Source organism: Melopsittacus undulatus, chromosome 1, assembly GCF_012275295.1.
Source record: "Melopsittacus undulatus isolate bMelUnd1 chromosome 1, bMelUnd1.mat.Z, whole genome shotgun sequence".
Classification (NCBI taxonomy): Eukaryota; Metazoa; Chordata; class Aves; order Psittaciformes; family Psittaculidae; genus Melopsittacus; species Melopsittacus undulatus.
This window is the reverse complement of record NC_047527.1, coordinates 85,619,520-85,639,283: the sequence shown is the minus strand read 5'-3', so window position 1 is coordinate 85,639,283 and position 19,764 is coordinate 85,619,520. Positions and strand designations below refer to the sequence as shown.

The 19,764-nt window shown below is 40.7% G+C and overlaps 1 long non-coding RNA gene across 1 annotated transcript in view; it reads right to left on the bottom strand.

Moving 5' to 3' along the window:
• Positions 1-14,160: 14,160 nt before the first annotated feature.
• The window catches only part of LOC115946638 (uncharacterized), a 60,937-nt gene continuing 55,333 nt past the window's right edge, over positions 14,161-19,764 (bottom strand). Inside the window, exon 3 of the long non-coding RNA XR_004080687.2 lies at positions 14,161-16,633. This is a non-coding gene — a long non-coding RNA (uncharacterized lncRNA). The remainder of the gene's footprint in view (positions 16,634-19,764) is intronic.

Here is a 19,764-nt window from a genome sequence, read left to right as displayed (position 1 = left end):
GCTCATGGAATATTAAATTTGATTCTTTGTTATTACTTAAACGTTTGGAAAATACTAATAAAATATCTAATATTGAATAAAAGATAGCAAGAACTTAACAATGAAACTGTGACAAAAATTACATTGTGTGGTTGAAGAGAAAAGGATGTTAATCATTGTTTTACATTAACTCTGGCTCATTTTCCCCAGATTTCTTGTCTGCTGGCATGATGCAGAGGGATTTTAAAAACCTAAAGAAATCAGGTAAGTAAGAGGGTTTTCTACTACAGTAAAATTTTAAAATGGGAAAAACTTCTTCATGCTGGATTCTAAGGCAGTGTCCAGACTGCTAAATAAATCAGGTTCAAAGATTATTCCTGGTCTGGAGGCCAGTCTGACTCTATCTACAGTATTTGGTCTTGGTCATTCCCACCACCCCACCTTTATCCTTTACAATTGCGATGGGGGCCCTAAGACATAGTTACAGTTTTGGTGTGTTTCTTCAGTTCAGTGTGCCTGAAGTAATGTGTGCGTCCACCAGAATGATACTTACATCTTATGAGTCTGACATGTATTGTACAAGGACACATTGTGTTGACAGGTACAAAGCCTGAGGTCTGTCCTGGCAAGAGGCTTCTAAACTTGGCTCAGTCTTACCTATATGCCCTACCAGAAATAGTTTCTGCTTCATGCTTTCACTGAGCCAAGCCTAGGCATTGCCTTAGAGATCAGCACTTGGCAAAGGCTAAACCAGCCATGGAACATACTCAAAATTAAGCAGCAAAGATGCTCAGCAATTTGTGCTCAAACACACTCCTTAGGCCAGTTCTATTCAGCAACAGATACACAGCCCAAATGGGTAAAGGAGCTTTACCACACTCACAAGAATGAAGGTCGAAATACCATTTATAGACTGCAATTTTGTTAATGTTATGGCCCACCTCCAAGGAAGACACAATCAGTTGTGTGTGAAGGAGGCCACATGCTCAGGGACAACAGGATGGAAAGGTGCTTTCCACCCTGCCCCGATCTGTGCCTACCTTACACAGCTTTTGCTACAATTCCTCCACCTGTACATGCAGGTGATGATTCTCTCTAAAGAGATTGGAGAAAGGGTTAGGACTGTTTCATTGAAAAATAACATGATAAAAAAGGAAGCTCTAGCAGTTTTAACATTAAAATGGCATTTGCTGTCAGGGATTAAATTAAAATGCTAATTTGCTTTCCACAAGCACTGTAGTTAGGAGTCTTGCCTTTTGCATTCATGTACGAAGCAGCCTTACATCTCTTGAGGAAGGCACACCTTCTAGTGATGCTATTTTGTATGTACATATCTCTCTTGTAACATTCAAACCTTACCTCTTTTTTTGTATGCCTGGTAAGCCAGTATTGCTTCACCTAAAAAGTCATTCTTTGCTTTCTGTAATACCCCTTCAAAGTTAAAATGCCTGCTTAGTCACCACTTAGTGTTTAAGTGTTAAGAGAAAAGTTTGAGAGCTGAGGTGGGAAGAGAAACCAATAGAAGAAAATGACCCAGGGCTATCCTCAAGTTTGATTCTGACTGTGCAACTTGAAACATGCCACACTGGTTAAAAGCTTTGAAAGGTATTTAAACACCATTTTCTTCTGAATGTGGACTGGATAACACCTCCACTCTACCTTCACCTTTGTGTGCCTGGAGTGGTTTGTCCACCAGATTTTCTGGGATTCCAAATGCCAGACTTCCTGATATTCTCCAATGGAAGCAGTAATGGAGGCACCATAAATATTTCACAACACACATTCTGGGAACTTTCACCACAAGGCACCCTGTTAGAGGGATTCAGACACATCTCTCCACTTCTGATCACTGAGTGGGCAGGACAGTGAAGACCTGTGGAGTCAGAACAAGCTGCTGCAGGTAGACCTTTTCCCTCTTTTTACCTGAATGTTCTGCATTTTCTAGGAGAATCTTTCTGACCACCACAGGAGCTGGAGCGTGAGACAGAGTGGCCTCTTTGGGCACTGTCAGTGCTGTGTTTAGTGTTTGTGGGACCACAAACCTGCCTGTCCTTGGGTTGCCCCTTGGTGCAGTTTGGGCACATTCTGCCAACTTACAGGCTAGTGGGGGCTTCCATACACAGGACACTAATGATGTATGTCATGCTTTAGCCCCAGCTGATGAGGGCTTTCGCAGTGAGCCTCACTCATCACCTTCTTCCCAGCTACCCGGTGGTGGAACAGCCCCTCCCTCCACCAGATTTATCCGTAATGATCATGGGCTTCCTTCAAAGAAATTGTTGCTTTTCCACCATCTGAGCAGCTCAACAGATAATGTCTGACTCATAACTTACCCAACCCATTTATTTTGCTTTTAAGTGGTGTGACCAGCCCTAAGAGTACAACCAATCTGTCTCTAAATTCAATGGGAAGACGGTTTATTAGGGCTGCATTTTATTTTAAAGAACAACAGAGAGTCTTCCAACAGTTCAAACATCTTGCCTTTCAAGCCTGTGAATTGTTCTCTGATTCTGCTGTTGCGAATGACCAAACAGGGGCACTAGATTTAATTTCTTTCTACCTCTTGTTGTTTCATATAACTTCAACTGCTCCCTTCTTAAATGGAGAGATAATCGTTTCACTATCCCTTCTCATGGGAAAGGTAAGTTAGATCTCAGAATATTTTGGCAGTATCAGGGGTTGCCCACATACAGAAGTCCTGAGGAGAGATGTGGTGGAACATGTTCTGCAATAGAGTGGGGAATTTTTGCTACTGTGCTGAGCTAAACCAGAAAAAGATAAATAAACCCCTCATTCATAGCTGTGTATCACAGGACAGCTGTTCCAAAATCTGGTGTCCTTTAACATTCTGTTTTATTCTGGGATAACATCCATATTTAGTTAAATCCTACTTCTCATTTGCATCTTCATCATCTTAAGGTACAAGATATTCCTTTGTTGACATGCAGCTTACTTATGGCATTATGATAGTGAGGGTATTCCTTTTGTGGCAGATTTCTTTAATCCTTAGACAAAAGCTAGTAATTAAAATACATACTGTCTTCCCACTCTGGTAAATTGAAAATAAACAAATCATTCACGTTTACACGTCTGACTTTTTATAACCATATTTAAAATAGCAGTGTTGGTTCCTTTAATTTCAGCATAAATTTCTACATGTTTCCCTGTGTAACTAAAATTCTGATCAAGAGAACCAAACCTTTAATATAGGCATTCAGTAACATTCCTGAGTAGCCAAGGCTGTTAGTTTAGGCACTTTTTAAAAGGATATATTCCAAGGAATGACCAACGATGAAGAATTACATGCAGAAAAAACATGCTGCATTTCGTGTTTCCTTAATTTCAGAGTTTTACTCTAGTTCCTGGTTCTGCATGTTACTAAATTTACAATAGTGATAATAATATTAAAAAACATTTTTAAACTCCCTAGATACATCTCACGCAGAGGAAGCATTTTCTTTTGGACTGGTAAACATCTGAATGTAAGCTGGTTTTTAGAGACAGCACTTCAAAAGAAAAAAAACAACATATGTTGTGGCTGGCCTTTGTTATCCAGTTAATGAAGAAACTAATTCATTGTTTGGATAGGCCATTGAGTGAAAAGTGGCTGGATTTTTTGGGGGAAGATCAAGTACTTAATACAACACATGATTTGTATCAGCTTTGATTTGTAGGAAACATAGTGAATCCAAAATAATTTCAAAGTAAATATATTAGGAAGCTTATGGAGATTGTCAGAAGAGATTTTTGAAATAGATTGCATAGCTACTGTTGCTCCCAAACATTACATGAAATATTTTGCTACTTCAAGCACACAAAATGTTGAAAGTAAGAATGTTCTTTATGGAAGAAAGCGTAGTAAATTCTATAAAGACCTAGAGACTGTGAAATTGAGTACAGAGGTTGAAGTTTTATTGTTCGTTTGCACAGAACTGTGTTTTATTTAAGACAAAGTTCAACTGTGTAGTGAGTCAGAAATAAAAAAGCAACCCATTTAACATGTACACGTGTATGAGAAAAGATGGAAGCCTAGGTTCAGCAAAGAGGACTGGTACTGGGTAGTGAGATGCACAGCATGGGGGGAGACTGCATTGTACCTAGGGAAGGGTTGTGGGACTGTGCCAGCTTTTGCTTCAAGGAGCTGGCTTAGACTGGCCTCTGTTAAGAATGAATCCCAGATTCACGCTCAGAAACCTCTCCTAGCTTTGCCAGGGGGCTTGTGCCTCCCATGCTCTTTGGGTTAGACTTCCCAACCTAGGGAAGAGGCGAGTATGGTGGTGCCTTCAATTCTCAGCCCAGCCACTCCTCTGGGCTGGAATTGTAATGTTTACCTTCTGTTGGACCTCTAGCTATTGTGAGTGGAGGCTTAGCACCCTCAGACAGTTCTCAGCCCCTCCAGCAAGCACCACCAGGACTCATAGGGACAGAGAACATAAAAAAGTAGCCTTGCTTGGTAGGCTAGTGACCAGGATAGGAGTGGATTTTGTCCCAGCACATTTAACAAGTCTCAGCAAAAAAAAAAAAACAAAACAAAACAATGTGCAGAAAACAATGATCAGTAATTTCTTTATAAGTAGTAAAGCAAACTATGAAGATGCATTTTTGGAAAATAAGAAGCATTGCTAATTTGTGAAAGCAGCATAAGCAGTGACAGGAAATAAATGCACACAAAATCTTCAGTTTTGGATAGCTGGGTGTCAGAAGCCAGAGATGACAGAAAACAGTTTAAATTCTAAAATAGTAATTTCTTTTCAGAAATAATACTTTTGGGGGCCATAACTGGTTAACCTCCAAAGCAACAGTGGTGCTTATAATTTCCAAAGCAAAAAAACTACTTGCAGATCATCAGCAAATGAGTAACCAATTGCTCCAATATAGGCATCACAATTCCTGAAAATGACATTTGTACCATGAAACCAAAAAAAAAAAAATCGACAAATTCAAAACACATTTTCTGTACCCATTTACAGGAATTCACCGAGAAAGTCAAAGACATGTACAACCTTTATTTTTCTCCATCAGAATTTGGGAACGCTGGTGGAATTGGGGCTGGTGCCCTGCTTCATAACTGGAAAAGAAATGTTCCCAAACAACAATATCCACCAGAGAGCATGGAATTCCCCAGGCAGAGCTGCTACCAGCCAGATTAGCTGACCTATGCTGTAGAGGGAAATCTGAATCAGCTTTCCAGGATATCTAAGTTTATAAAGGAACTAGGAAATTACTTTAATTGACATGTGGCAAAATTGAAGCTCAAACTCAAAAAAAAACATACCAACCAGCCCAAGAAGAACCAAGGAAAAGAATAGCAGAAAAGCTATTGCACAAGGCATAGAAGCAGTAATTTAAAATACAAACTAACAAATCCGAGTTACTACAGTCAGATTCACCACCAGTAGTCAATATTGGTATGTCACAGCTCTTGACAGCATTGTGTGTTTGGCTAAAACTGTAATTGTTCTCAGATGAGGAAACCTAAAGTGAGGATGAATGAGACTATGAAATCTGCAGAATGCTTTCAAGAGATGCCAAACAGATCAATGTCATAAAGAGAGATTGATTTAGACAACAAGATTAACACCCAGAATTATGAAGCACTATATCTCATATCCAAATAAAGAAATGAAAGATTTAGTAAAACAAATAACTAGAGAAATCGGCACTTACTGACCAAGTTAATGTATACAAGCAAAGATAATTGATATAAGCAAAGTTTTATACCAAGATTCAATTTACCAATTAAAGAAATGTAGCACAGACCCTATTGTCAAACTAGGATGCCTTCTCTCATTGCTCTTGTTCAGCTTTGCCATCAATGTCACTATAAAGACAAAGTGCAGATGAACACAACACACATGCCACACGATTCGACAATATTACGCCAGGAGACACACAGAAGTAGTGAGTGTAATAATACATTGCTCATGTACTTGACAACTTGGTGTACATGCATGTACAAAGATTCTGGACAGGGGTGCAAAAAAGAATCAAACATTTTTTTGGAAAATAAATTTTCTGCTATAATCTCCACATCCCCCACCCCAAAATAATCTAACAAGAACCTTAGCAGACCTCAACTCCAGCCTATGTGAGAATTTTGAATGGATGAATCTTGAAGTATGGAACATATCTCTATATGGAATGAAATTTAATGACACAAAAGGTAACAACTGAGTTTACCACAGTAAACTAGATTTGTTCATCATAAGTCTGTACCTTAAAAAATAAGCTACAGATTTTCAGCTTGGTTGTTATTTCTTTGTGATATATGAATGTGAAAGCTGGAAATGCAGTGAGAAAAAGAGGTGTACTGTGCTTCTGGAAACAAAAGGTAGGCATCTAGTGGAACAAACCTCTGGCAAGTGTCAGGATGAATCTGATAGCTTCACAACCAAAAGCCATCCAGAAAAGCAGGAGGACTTTTCTGGGGTATGTGTTAAGAATGAGGACAGAGCATCTGCTGTGATAGGGATATGTAGAGGAGCAAGGACAAAACCCACTACTCAGCACAAGAAAAATGCATGGGATTTCTTAACACAGAGAACAAGCAGGGAGCAGCCAGAAAGAGATGGGAATGGCAGGGGACTTGCTCAAGCCTGTAGCCCATCTAATAGGAATGGTTTACCTGTGATGTAGGCTGAGCTGAACTCTGACTGGACTGAAATCTAGTGCTCTGCTGACACATTTGCTTCTAATGGAAGGAAAAGGTAAAAGGGAGATAATGAGACTGTGTCTGTAATTGAAGCCCTTATGACTTTACTGACAAGTGTTGCTAATTTCTTCTTCTACCTTAACTCGTAACCAGGGGTAACTCTGGATTCCAAAGTCTCCATTCACTGAGAACTTCATCTCTTGCATATATCCAGCCCTTCATCTGCAGCTCTTGCTGTCTCTACCTGAGTCACACATACGCAAACCTGGGAACAGGCAGTGGGAAACTTCCTCTTCACTACCATCCTCAGAGGGAGTAGAGAGACATATGAATGAGTAATAAGCCAAACAGCTGTATCACTCATTAACTATACTGTTTGTTAGCAATAGCCCCTCCCAGTGCATCATTTTACTTGCATGCAAATTGTCACTGGCTAACAAGAAGACATTTCCAAGCAAAAATGATTAACGCAATCTGACCACCCTTGGCAGTTATTCTTGCAGGACCTTTCTGGTGAAGCAGGAAGGAAAAGTATGTTTGTTTGCAATCCTCTTTGGTAAAGCAGCTCCAGCTCTACTTCCTCATAGCATAATGGAAGGAGCAAACTCTCATAGACTTATTGCCTCCCAGGCTGTGCTTCATGCACTGACTACTGCTGCCCAGGAGCGTCCTACATTTGTGACTCTTGACTTCAGCTTCATTCTAACCATCTATCATAATACACTGGTGCGATTACATAAAACATACCCTGGAGTTCCCCAAGGCAACAGAGATGACAAACCTCCTCTATTCTACCTATCTGAAAGAGAGTGATTGCAACAGATGAAGCAATTAGATGTTTCAGCTAATCTCTAAAATTATGCCTAGAGATTGTATTTTTGTTTGAGTGACTACTCCCTCATTTACATGAAAATTCAGGACAACTAAAAGCAAATGAGATTTTAAAACATACTAACAGCTCATCACTATGAGAGTACCTTGCCAATATCATTGCAAAAGAATAAACTGCCATAATTTGTCCTTCAAGGATCTACACCCTTGTTCTGGTTATGGTCTGAAAACTAAGATAACCAAGACAAAACTAATGCATGGATTGTCTGTCAGTTTGAAAGGATACCCTCCTCCCCTCAATGTAATAGAGAAAGTCTCTCCCCATGGGTACTTTGTAGATTCATACCCATGTTCTTTACATGTTAAACTGGGATTATTGCTTCCACACTCATATATTGAGGGACCAAGTAAATCCCTCACGATCTTATTTTTACCGGGGCTGACCTCCAAACAGAACAGGAAATCTCTTTGTAAGCAAATTCCCATAGCCAGTCCCCTTGCTGTTTAGTCTGCATTGGATTAAGCAGTGACTTTCTTGCTTCTTTGATTGGCAACTATAGTACTATAAAAACAAATGTACAGAGCAAGTCTCACCAGAAAAACCTCCCAATCTGCGGACTCTTTCAGCTTTATTTGGACTGAAACTTGATGATAGCTCCACTAGACAGGAAACACTCACCCCTCCTTTCTAATATGGCACTACCAGGAAGACACATTTTCTCACAGACCAAGTAGCAGAGCGGTGACGGGGAGGGAGAGAGCAGGAACACCAGAGACCTTCTGTAATACATGTCTTGAATTCAAACTTTTGTAAGAGGCAGAAGCTGACAACACTATTTATTTATCCTAAAGTTAATTCTTTGATTGAGAAAAAAACATGGCTTATACCATTCTTGAAACTGGGTGATATATGGAAAAAGCAGAGCATCCAGGATATTTTAAGCCCACTATACTGTAGAATCTGGAAGGACTGGACACTTAAGCAGTGAAGTATTTTGCTTGTATTCTTACTGGATACAGCACACTATTTGTGAATGACCCTTTCCAACACTGTAGCGCCAGGAAGCCCTCCAGGTGGTTAGTGCTTTGCCTTTGCAGGTGCTGTAGGAATTCACAGACATGCAGAAGGGTCTGTACAGCATCCACCACTAGCAGAAAATCTCAAGCTAAGCATACAAGAGACAGAAAAGGAGTCAGATGCATTATCCTGCTGTTTAGCAGCACAGCTGTTAAGAGCTGATAGCCATGTTAGGGGACCACAGTCTGAAAAGTTAATAAAAATTAAATGTTTCTTTTGAGACCAAGTCAGAAACTTCACCCAGTTGTGCCAGCATTAAACAAAGGAGCCACCAGCAGACACCTTCCTTACACTTGCATCTTGTGCATATGGCACTGCTGTCTAGCTTAAATCTCATTGGTGATGGCAGACAATTGCCCTGGCTGCTTACCCAAACATCATCTCTGCTACATACTTGATATTGGACTACCCATTGGGAAAGGATGGATTCACCTCCTATTGCTGCTGTTCAATTAGGGAACTATAAACTATACAGGCAACTACTTATATGTGCACAATTCGTCCAAGACTAGTTGGAAATAGGCAATATTTCTCCCTCTGTTTTGTCACCAAGGTAAAAGATGGATCAATAATAGGTTTAAAACTGTGCAACCACCTACCTGTGTGCAACCTGTCCCCAAAGAGCCATTTGAGAGCGGGGAATGTCAGCTCCATCTGTGAGTCAGCGAGGCGTTTGCACTTCACCTGGGCACGCTAAATGGTGGTGCCCAGGACAGATAAGGTTCAAACTGAGATCTTCACCCTAAAAGCTCAATATGAAGGACATAGATAAAACTTCTGTGAGATTCTCAGGACTTTTTAACTAGGGAAGTGTAGGTGGCCACTTACTGCAAAGCAGTAGGGTGTTGAATCCAGGAAGCACCTGGAGAGCCATCAAAACTCCCTTCTCCCTCCCAGCCCTAGCTGTGCTGACTCCATCTCGCTTTTCTTCTCCTGGGTGTTTACCTATTGTTGATCTCCAAGATTTCATTTGACAAGTGAAAGGCAAGAAGGAGAAAATGCCTTCATCACATTCACATGATTCATATTACTCTGAAGCACAATTGCCACACCTGCTTTCGTACAAGTCACCTGAAGGCATTTAAAGATTCTAGAAGTACCTTGCTGGCAAATAGATTAGCTGTCTCATGTTGACCTACACCTTTCTTTGGTGCAGGGTACCTCTGTTAGCCCCTTCTCACAAACATCAGCTTCTGTGTAAGATAATCACAGACTGGTTTTGCAGATCTACTGAACTGCTTCTGTGAAAAATAAAGAAGAAGAAGTCAGATTTCTTACTTTCTTGGGATGTCTGAAGAAGACCTTTGATGGAGTTGGTAGCAGCTGATTGCCACTAGCAAGGCTGCTCCCACCACTTTCTCCCAACAAGTTCTAAGGGTGGCTGGATCCCTTCAGAGGATGACATAACTCATAAACCTGCAGAAAGCTATACCTACCAACAGCTTTCTGACATTTTAGGAAGTTCAGTTGCCTTGGCAGAGGCCAGCAATGCCAGAACTGCCACAAGAGTGGGCAGGGCTCATGACTGTGGGGTGAAGGAGCAGAGCTTCCCCTTTTTGGCAGCAGAGAGGGACTGTGCTGCTTTGGCTGCCCCTGGAAGCATAGCCTGAACCTCGTGCCAAATGCCTGGATTACCAGGTAGGAGGCAGGCAGGGCTTTGTTGCTCCCAGGCCCTCCCTGTTGAAGCTGGTGCTGTGCCTGGCATCCCAGGGTGTTCCACAGGGCAGTGCACAGGGACATTCTCCAACTGGGGCAGAGCTCCAGGCATGTCTGCTCACCCTCACCCATCTAAGGGAGGCAGCTCTACAGCCTGCAACGGAGCCTTGTCTGGGGAGCCCTCATGATGCCCTGGACTAGATGAAGATCCTTTCCTTCAGCTTGGAGCACAGCAATGAGGAGGGATGTACATTCTCTGACAGGCAGAGGACCTGAAGCTGGGGCTTCTGAAAGGAAGTGCCTCACAGCTCTCATTCATGGATGCCATCAGGGGTTAAATATGAGCGGGGTGTCTACTTACTGAGGTCAGGAAGAGAAGAGTGAAAAAAAAGGCAGAAAGAAAAACCAGAGGCAGTCCCAGGCATGCCCAGGAGCAGACCTTTGGGCACCTCAGGAATTTCACTGGCAGGAATGTAGGCACTTGCAGACTTCAGACGCCTCCAGGGTTAGGCAGTAGCTGAAGAGGGGTTTTGAGGATCTAAATATTGGCCGCAAATGCCTATGAGGCAGTTAGGCAGAGCTTACATGCCTAAACCTTTTTTGTGGCTCTAGCCCTAAACTAATATTATGGAAAATACCAGCAATTATTAGGGACTTCTTATCAGATTGGATACATATTCCTTTTGCATAACTTTACCATGGCCTCATTCATGTGGTGCTTAGAGAGGATGAATACCTGTTCTGCATGAGTAATTATGCCAAAGGCTCATGTGAGGGAGGTAGTTTATGACAGCTGAATAAGGCCAGCTATGTTTACCTACACAGCTTCATCATTTAAAGTAAAAATTAGTCTTGCTGCTAAATCTCCCTTGCCGCTTCGTTTGCCTGATTGCAAACAGATCCCAGAATAAGCAGTTGCACTAAGATGATTGATGCCAAGATGCTGCACTGAAAAGGAAATATTCTTTTAAGTGTTATCACGTACACAAGCATAAGCAAAGTCATGTCACGTGATGAAATGTAAATAGAGCATTTCTTAGAAAAGTCATTTATTTGCCTCCGTGATTTATTATTCAGTGACATGTTGGCTATTTTTTCTTTGTTACTGGCACTCATGTTCATAATAACAAGGTACTTGACTTGAAGGTATTTGGCCAATCTTTCCAAAGTGCTATGTAAGCAGTAATCAGAGAGAGCTGGGTTCGTGAGTCAACAAATTGCTCTCCCATGCTGATCAAACAGTCTTGGCATCTCTATAAAAAATACAAAACCAGATTTTGGACTAGCCTCCCCAGTTCTCTCTCTAAAATTATTTTTTATATTTGCATTTGGGAGAGTACAGGCTTAAAATAACCAAAGGTGCCAGTTGTTTTATTAATAAAATCTCACATGTGACTTTCATTTATGTTTAGAAGGATAAATGAGACAGCCGGTTAGCCTCCAAAAGTTTTGTTGTCATAAACTGGGTTTCATTTGCTCAACCTAGGGACAAATACTTTTGTTTTACACCATACCTCCACAGCTTGCAGTAGAAAGCAGTCTAATACTTGGGTCAAAGCTCGTCAGGTCAGTAGAGCTGAAGTTTATTGTGGAAAGCTTTCATTGTAACCCACACCGAGTTGTTACTATTAAAGCAAGTAAAAATCAGAAACACTGCACAAGCTGCTGGATTTACCAGTAGGAGGAAATCAAATCTAAATGAGATTTGTACTCAGTTTCTATCATCATGCCCTTTGTATCTGCTCACAAATCCAGGCCCTGAATCTGAAACATATATTCCCATGCTTTGTCTCACTACTCCACTGTGTAAGTGAATGCCTTAAAGTGGAATATATGTAGTGGTGTATCATCTTACTGCTGCTGTGTGCAAAGTGAGTAGGGCTGTATGAATAATTGCGTTTATTTTCAGCATGACTGTTAAATTGCAAATATTTTGGAAGCTTGGAATAAACTGATGTAACACACCCCCCTTTTTTTTACATTAAATGAAAAAAGATAAAACCTCGTTTTGCATTGAAAAGCTCCTTCTGACCCCCGAAATTAAAAACTTAATTTCTCTACATGTAGTAAAAACATAGGAAATGAAAAAGCTAGATTTCACACAGCAAGGAGTGTTATTCTCCCCCTTTTTATTCAGTAGCCAGGATGCAAGAGATAAATCCTTTGTCTTCCTGAGGTGTTTGAAGCCACTCTCTCTTCTCCCTGGGGATCCCCAATCACCACCATCCCTTGTGTTAAGGCAGACAACCAGATGACGGCTTTCCATGCAGCCCACCAGCTGTGCAGCTTTCCTCCATGCTTCCTGTTTTGTGCTGTCCCAAACATGGTAGCGATGCGTAAGAAAATGAGCTGAGGTGAGAGCCCAGAGCCTAAACCAGCTGCCTTCAAAGTAGCACATTATTCTGCCACAGGCGAGATGCTCTGCTGAGGTAACAGTGCTGGGTGTGGAAGTGCTTCCAAGCACCCTTCTGTTGGTCCTATTTTGGATTGTCTATATAATTAGATGTTCCCTGAACCTAGGGGTTGCTTATTCTTAGGGAGGGATCCTTCCCGCCAGGCTACAAAGTTATGCTGCTTTTTAACCAAAGGGTTACTTCAGCATTTGGTTTCTACCAAAGGGCTGTTAAAATAGTTTCAGTTATTGCAGGACCACAAACATCTGTTAATTATGCGTCCAGGGTTTATTTATTTATTTATATATTTTAATAGCTAGGTCTTATTGACCTTCACTTAAGCACTTTTGAATATTTTACCCCACATAAAGACCGCTGTGTTGAAAAGTGCTAACAATTGCCATCATGGGAGTCTTGAATTCAAGGACAGTTTGCAGACCTCATTAAGCCAACGAGCTTGCCAAGTCCACTCTTTTCAGTTCAGTGGAAGCAACTCTTAAGTTCCTTCATATAGCAAAATAGCTGCTAGTAATGGAAGCTGCCATACATGGGCAGAGAGATCTAAACTCACCCAGAAGGACTTGTCTGTTTGAGTACCAGAGGATAGTAGCTCACACTGGAAACAAAGGGAGCTATGAGAAGACTCACAAAAAGCACAAGGACAAGCTGGGGTTTTTTTTTGACATAGGACTGATCAGTGAACCAGAGTCAACTTCTCCAAGCTAGAAAAAAAGTCTCCTAGTTGTCTTGTGTCCCAGGAAACATGACTTCTGTATAGTCTCTGTCAAGAAAAATATTGCAGTGATAAATTTTGACCCATGCAAAGCAAGACTGGCAAGGTCTTCCAAGTCAGCTAGCAATGGGATAGCATACTAGAAAGTCTGTGTTATACCATTTAGAAGTCTTGTCTTGTATGTAGGGAAAAGAGGATTTTGAGAAGTATCAAGAAAGTAAGATAGCAGAACCAACTCTTCAAAGAGTGGTAAGATGTTCTAGGCTTTCAACAGATTCAAAAGTCAGGCTACATATTTGCAATCAAAATATCAAAATATGGAGGTAGGAAAATGCCTCAGGTTAGACAACAGTGCGTCTACAAACGCAACACTTTTCATCTGGTTGTGTGAAGTTTACACTACAGGCACCCAACTACATTATTTTGAGCAGAGCAGATCAGTCTTACATTGTCACAGAAGTATGCCCAAACCAAGAGTGGTTTAGAACCTTTCAGTCTAAAGCTGGACACATGGATCATAATGGTGGCATTGGTATTTTATCAGGGAACTGAAAAATAAGAAGGCATCATACAGATTCACAAAACAGTCGAGGCTACTGAATTGAGCACTATTTAGGTACTCTTTATCTCTGAGGGAAAGAAAAAGCTGTGAAAATTCATGACAGGTATACTGATTCCCAGGCCAGTGCTGTCCATAAAGTCCATTCTTCCTCTCAGTTGTATTATCTTCAGCACAGGATGTTTTCAAATGAGTATTTTCAATGGGCAAGTCCCCTTTCTACTCGCAGTAAAGTTACAAAGATGACCTTCATGTTAACTCAGGGTTTGTTTAGCCAAAACCACTTTATTATATTTTGGATTCTCCCTACATTTGTATGCAACCATACAACCTTGCAAGCACTAATCCAATATAAAATCCAGAAGTTGCCCAAACACAATCCCTAAGAAGTGCGACGTTAAGTGAATACCTCACTGTGGTATGGCCATTAATAATGGTTATAGAAAAAAAGAAAATGAAACAAGATTTGCTCTGGAACACAAATGCATGATATAATCCCTTAGTAAACACTTTTGGGACATTGTTTTTACATTTAATTTACAGTTTCCAAGTATTTATCTTTTCAGGTGGGATTTTACATATTGACTATAGGTAGAACACACCCCATTTTATAATTACCTTATCTTACTTAAATAGGAGACAGATAGTGACTTCTATACATGCTTACACCTTGCTAATAGGAAACACTGATGTATTGAAAATTTCCTTATCACCTTCAGATCCCACACAGGTGTTCTTGGTGATAAACTAGTGAATGATATAAACAGTGATTTCAGGTGAAAAAGTAACAATTGGTCATTAGGAAAGAAACAACAAGCACAAATTAAACCACATTTCCTGAGTAGTATTTGGAACTGAAAGTACTTGAATATGGGAGCATAAGTGTGAATTTTGTCACTGTGAAGTACAGTCACAAGGACTTCTCTTTAGTAACGCTGGCTCTCACCTCTCACAACCTACAGGCATCTTCTCTTGCATTTTGAGATCTGGATTGTGATGGGAGACTCACAGATATGATGAGTAACTGTACGATATTCAGATATGATGAGTAACTGAATTATATTCCCCCTGGTTTTAGCCAACAATATGGAAATAGAAAAAAAATAGTCATCTGTCCAGTGGCAGGTTTACCTCTGGGGTATTATCTTAGTACAGCTGTTCTGCAGCTATTGCTGAACAACTGTCCTGACCAAGTGGCAGGAGAGTGATTCTGGAATAAGAAAAATTTGTTCTGAGTTACCTCTATCCATTTTCAGACAAACTGTTAGTTTTCCTGTGGTGGTTCTTTGAGATGTAATAGGGAGCTTTTAAACATATTTTAACCTGCTTGCCTATGTTGCTGCCATTGTGTAATGAGTATATCAAATCACCTCAGAAATGCAGAAAATTGTAAGAATTTATGTTCTACATTGCCTTTGAGTATTTTGATTTTTGTATTCTGAGGAAATTTTGTATTCTTTAGCTGTTACTAATTTCTTCCAAACAGACCACTAGAGGTCTTAAAACCCCCCAAATGCACACCTGCTGTTGTAAAAGTACATGGCCAAGTCTCTGCTCCTGCAAAGGCAACAGCTTTCTGGACAGTGTCTTTAGGGACAAAACCAGAAATCCCAGCATGTGATGATGCTTGTGAAACTCCAGCCTCTGGCAATTTTCCACCATCTGCATTTATTATCTAATAATGGGATCAACTAAGATTAGTAATACATAAAATCTTTTGTGAAATGTAGGGAAATGGGTATCACTTTAACAGTAGCAGGAATTCATGCATACATTTAATTTCACAAGAAACACTCTGAGATTGTCTCTAGAGCTTTTTCTGAAAGAACACAGCCTTGTGCTCCCTACCAGGACAGGGCTCGCTTTGAATTTATTCATGTGGCACTAAGAGGCTTCAGTGGCTGCACTCAGCCAGTCAGGCATTACCATAACTGGACAAGAGTACCAAATTCCTTAATCTAAAGGACAGTACTGCCATTCTCTTATCAATTCCCTGTAAAGCTTCTGCCAACTTGTCAGGAATAAAAGGTACTTCCAAAAACTGGTCATTTTGCTTGGGGGAAAAAGGAGGTATTTTTGTCCCTTCAATAGTTTATAGGTTATTTCTCTAGAACTAGCTGGTAATTGACTCCTATTGAGTAGGGAAATCCATCTTTCTTTAATTTTGGAGGATCTTTTTGTGTTTAAAAACTTTAACAATATCCACCCTCTCATACAAGGTTCTTCACTCAAGATGGATGGGAGTAGAAGTTTAGGCCAAGAGCACCCTTGGCAGAACAGCTATTCCAAGTGCAACTGTAGAGAGTACTAAATATCTTTCAGTTATCCCAAGCTTTCTCTATAAACATCAGATATGCTTAACACTTCTCAGGAAATCTTTTCATAGGTACAGACCCCACATGTATAATTTAACATGCATTAGCCAAAACAGAATCAAGCTCTTGAAGTGTCTTTGCATTCTTGAGATCAATTGCATTATTTTCATTTGGCGTAGCCACAAGCAACCATGCAAGTATTTTTATTCTTGCTGTGGTTCTTGTACCATGAGTGCTAGCTGTGGATTATGTCTTGCGCTCCAGCAGCACCAGTACTGTCTCACATCATTGGCTCTTTGCTCAGTCAGGGTCCAGTTGGATGCCACCATCTGGCAGAGTCCACAAGGAGGCACAGGATTTCAGAGTGGATTCTCATGAGAAAGACAGCAATGTGAACAGGAAATGTCCCATCAGGAATCCTTTCTTTGGACAGGCTCCTGTGGAAAAGAACAAACCCTCATTGTCATTATTGCAGTTTTAACTTTATATTCTTGTGCTCATCCTTTGATTCATTCTCTCTCCCCCCACTCTATTCCCATCCAACGGGTGGGAAACAGGATATTTTGTGAAATTCTTTCCTTCCTGTGTGGGTCTACATGACATCTTTAATTAGCAACTCTCTGCAATGGAAGTGAAGAAATAAAAAGCACAACTGTCCTGCTGGGGAGATCATAATAAAGTTGCTTTTTGAACAGGTATTTAAGGAATCACTTTCTGTCAGTTACAAAGATCATTGATGTTGATATTTAAAAATAGCACACACATACAGACATTTAGAACACTTCCCTGCAAAAGGGGTGGTCGGGAAGAGCTTTACAAACATTGTCCCTCTTTCTACCCCACTGGAGAAGCTGGGATGCAAAAGAGTGATGGGAGGGAGACCTCTGCCTGTTTCCTGGGGCAGAGCTCCAGACAGCTGCTACCTGCCACTTCACCTGGAATGAGTGTGAACACTTGTTTCATAAATAACTTCTGCCTGGGAACTGATCAGAAAGGGGTAGCCTTCTACAGACAACCACAGTGGTTGCAGGGACTTTTCTGAGGGTGGGATTTGATACTATGGTGCTGCCTTGGAAGGAGATCAAAGAAGAGACAAGCCTGGCAAGCTCAAGAGAACCTGGACCTGATCCTGATCCTTGATTTGCTTTGAAGGATGGCAGGTGTAAAATGTCATTAAGTCTTATCTGGCAGGACTGTCCTTAAACACCAGCAGTCCAAGTGATAGCCCTCGACTTCTGGATGTCCTGCAGGCAGGCCAAGCCTGTTCTCCTCTCCCAGACCCACTGAGCTGAAATTTCCTTTTCCTGCTGGTATGGATGTACATCCCCAGAGGACATTAAGATGATCCTCCTTTCTCATTTTCATTCTTCTTTTTTAGTAGTTTGATTCTCTGATGTTTTACCCAGCACCTGGGAAAACTCATTTGCAGCACTACAGAGCAGCATGCACTCATTCTGTGAAAACAAACAGTAACCACACAAGAAGCTAGATAGCAGGAAAAACAGATTATCTGTGCTAGTATGGCATTCCTTCAGTGCTGAAAATGCAAGGCTATGAAGTGAGAAAGCTGCAGGACAAAGTACAGGGTTGTGCTATCAACAAAATATCTGTCATATCCCAAAGGTGTGTCATATCCCAAAGGTGTCTGAAGGCTGGTGTGCAAAACCATCTAGGATCTCACCAGGCTGTATGTCATGTCTGAGTCTCACAGAAAGAAATAAAAGGGACTTTTCATTAGGGACTGTAGTGCTAGGACAAGGGGTAATGGGTTCAAACCTAAACAGGAGAAGTTCAGGTTGGATATAAGGAAGAAGTTCCTTACTGTGAGGGTGGTGAGGCACTGGAGTTGGTTGCCCAAAAAGGTAGTAAATGCTCCATCCCTGGCAGTGTTCAAGGCCAGCTTGGACAGAGCCTCGGATCACATGGTCTAGGGTAAGGCATCCCTACCTATGGCAGGGGAGTTGGAAATAGATGATCTTAAGGTCCTTTCCAACTCAAACTATTCTATGATTAGATGACATTATTTTTCATACTAAGCTTGTGCACAAAATCTCTTAACTGCTATCTGACATTATTACAGCAACAGGTTTGTCCACAGCTACTTCATAATATAAAGCAACTGGAGGCACTGCCTCCTAATTTTCATACAGATCTAATCATGAAACAAGAATGTGCCTGGTCATAATTGTACTGGGACTGCATGTCCAAAGTGAAGTTTGCACACCCCGATATATTGGCTTAACAGCAGAAAATAGAAACTGCTGCTGGTAATGACTGAACTTGTAACTCTGTGCAAAGATTACTACTACTGTGTGAATATAGCTAATGGCATTAATTGTCTTTATCACATCTTGTAAAGTGTTATCAATCAAACTACAGGTGTTAAGCAGGTAAAAGCTATAGCTTGAAGCAACAGATAAGAACTTTTGCCTTGCATTTTAAACACTGTTCCCTACTAGAGCTTTCCTTAAAGAAAGTGTCAGGATATCAAAGGGGAAAAGAAAGATACTTTTCTTAGGCCCTGGGGCAGAAGACGGAGGGGATTTTGTAGACAGTTTTAGGAGAAGCATTATAAACCTTTCAGAATGACTTCCAACACCAATCTCCTCCCCAGTCACAACCAGGTGTTGCTTATATTTACAAAAGAATCTGCCTTTTTTTTTTTTTTTTTTTTAGCAAGAATTTGCTGGTATTATTTAGAGTTGTGGCTTGTGACCTTGTGAAATATATGTGGAAAGAGGAGCTTACCATATACCATAAACACACAAAATAAATGGGTGACAACATTACACTGAGACTTGTTTGCAGTACTGGATCTAATGCACATCACTTGGCTTGCTCTAGCCCTGTACTGCAGCAAGTGTTATGCATATTTAATATATAGAAGGTAAAGAAATTACTTTCAAGGCTATAATTGAAAGCCACTATAAAATTCCACTATTACTGCTGTTCTGTAAATTACATATATTACTGATTCCTCCGTCATCTTTTACAAGTGAAGTGACTTGGTGAGCTGGGGCCTCAGCCTTTTATCTGCATTCAGACCCTTCCTGACAAATCTGATGGCCTTACCCTAAGCCTCCATTTGGGGATGTTATAACCCCCCAGCATGCTCAAGGCTTCTGCAAAAGTGGGCTCTGCAGAGAGGACTGAGGTACCTCCACAGAGCCACACAAAGAAATTCTCATAATGGGGCCCATGCTATCTTCTAAAAAGCATATAATCTCTGAAAGGGCAGAAACAGCAAGGAAAAAGAAGACACCTACTCCTGGCTCTAGTATGAACCACGACTTTGTATTTTGGAGAGCTGAAAATCTGTAATTCAGAAGATCCAGTTTGGTGTTTGGTTTTCTTTTAATTTTTTTTTTCTTAAACAATTTCAAACTTGCTTGTTACTCCAAGAAAGAGAGGGTAACTGAGAGGGTAACTTTTCCAAAAGGAAAGATTGGCATAAGAAGTACAGGTCATAAACAGCTTAAAAATGGGAAAAGTAAAAAGCCCTTTTCCCTTCTGTAGTCAGTCAAAAGCTTCAACTCATTTTTAAGACAGAAAAATGCTTTGACAGTGG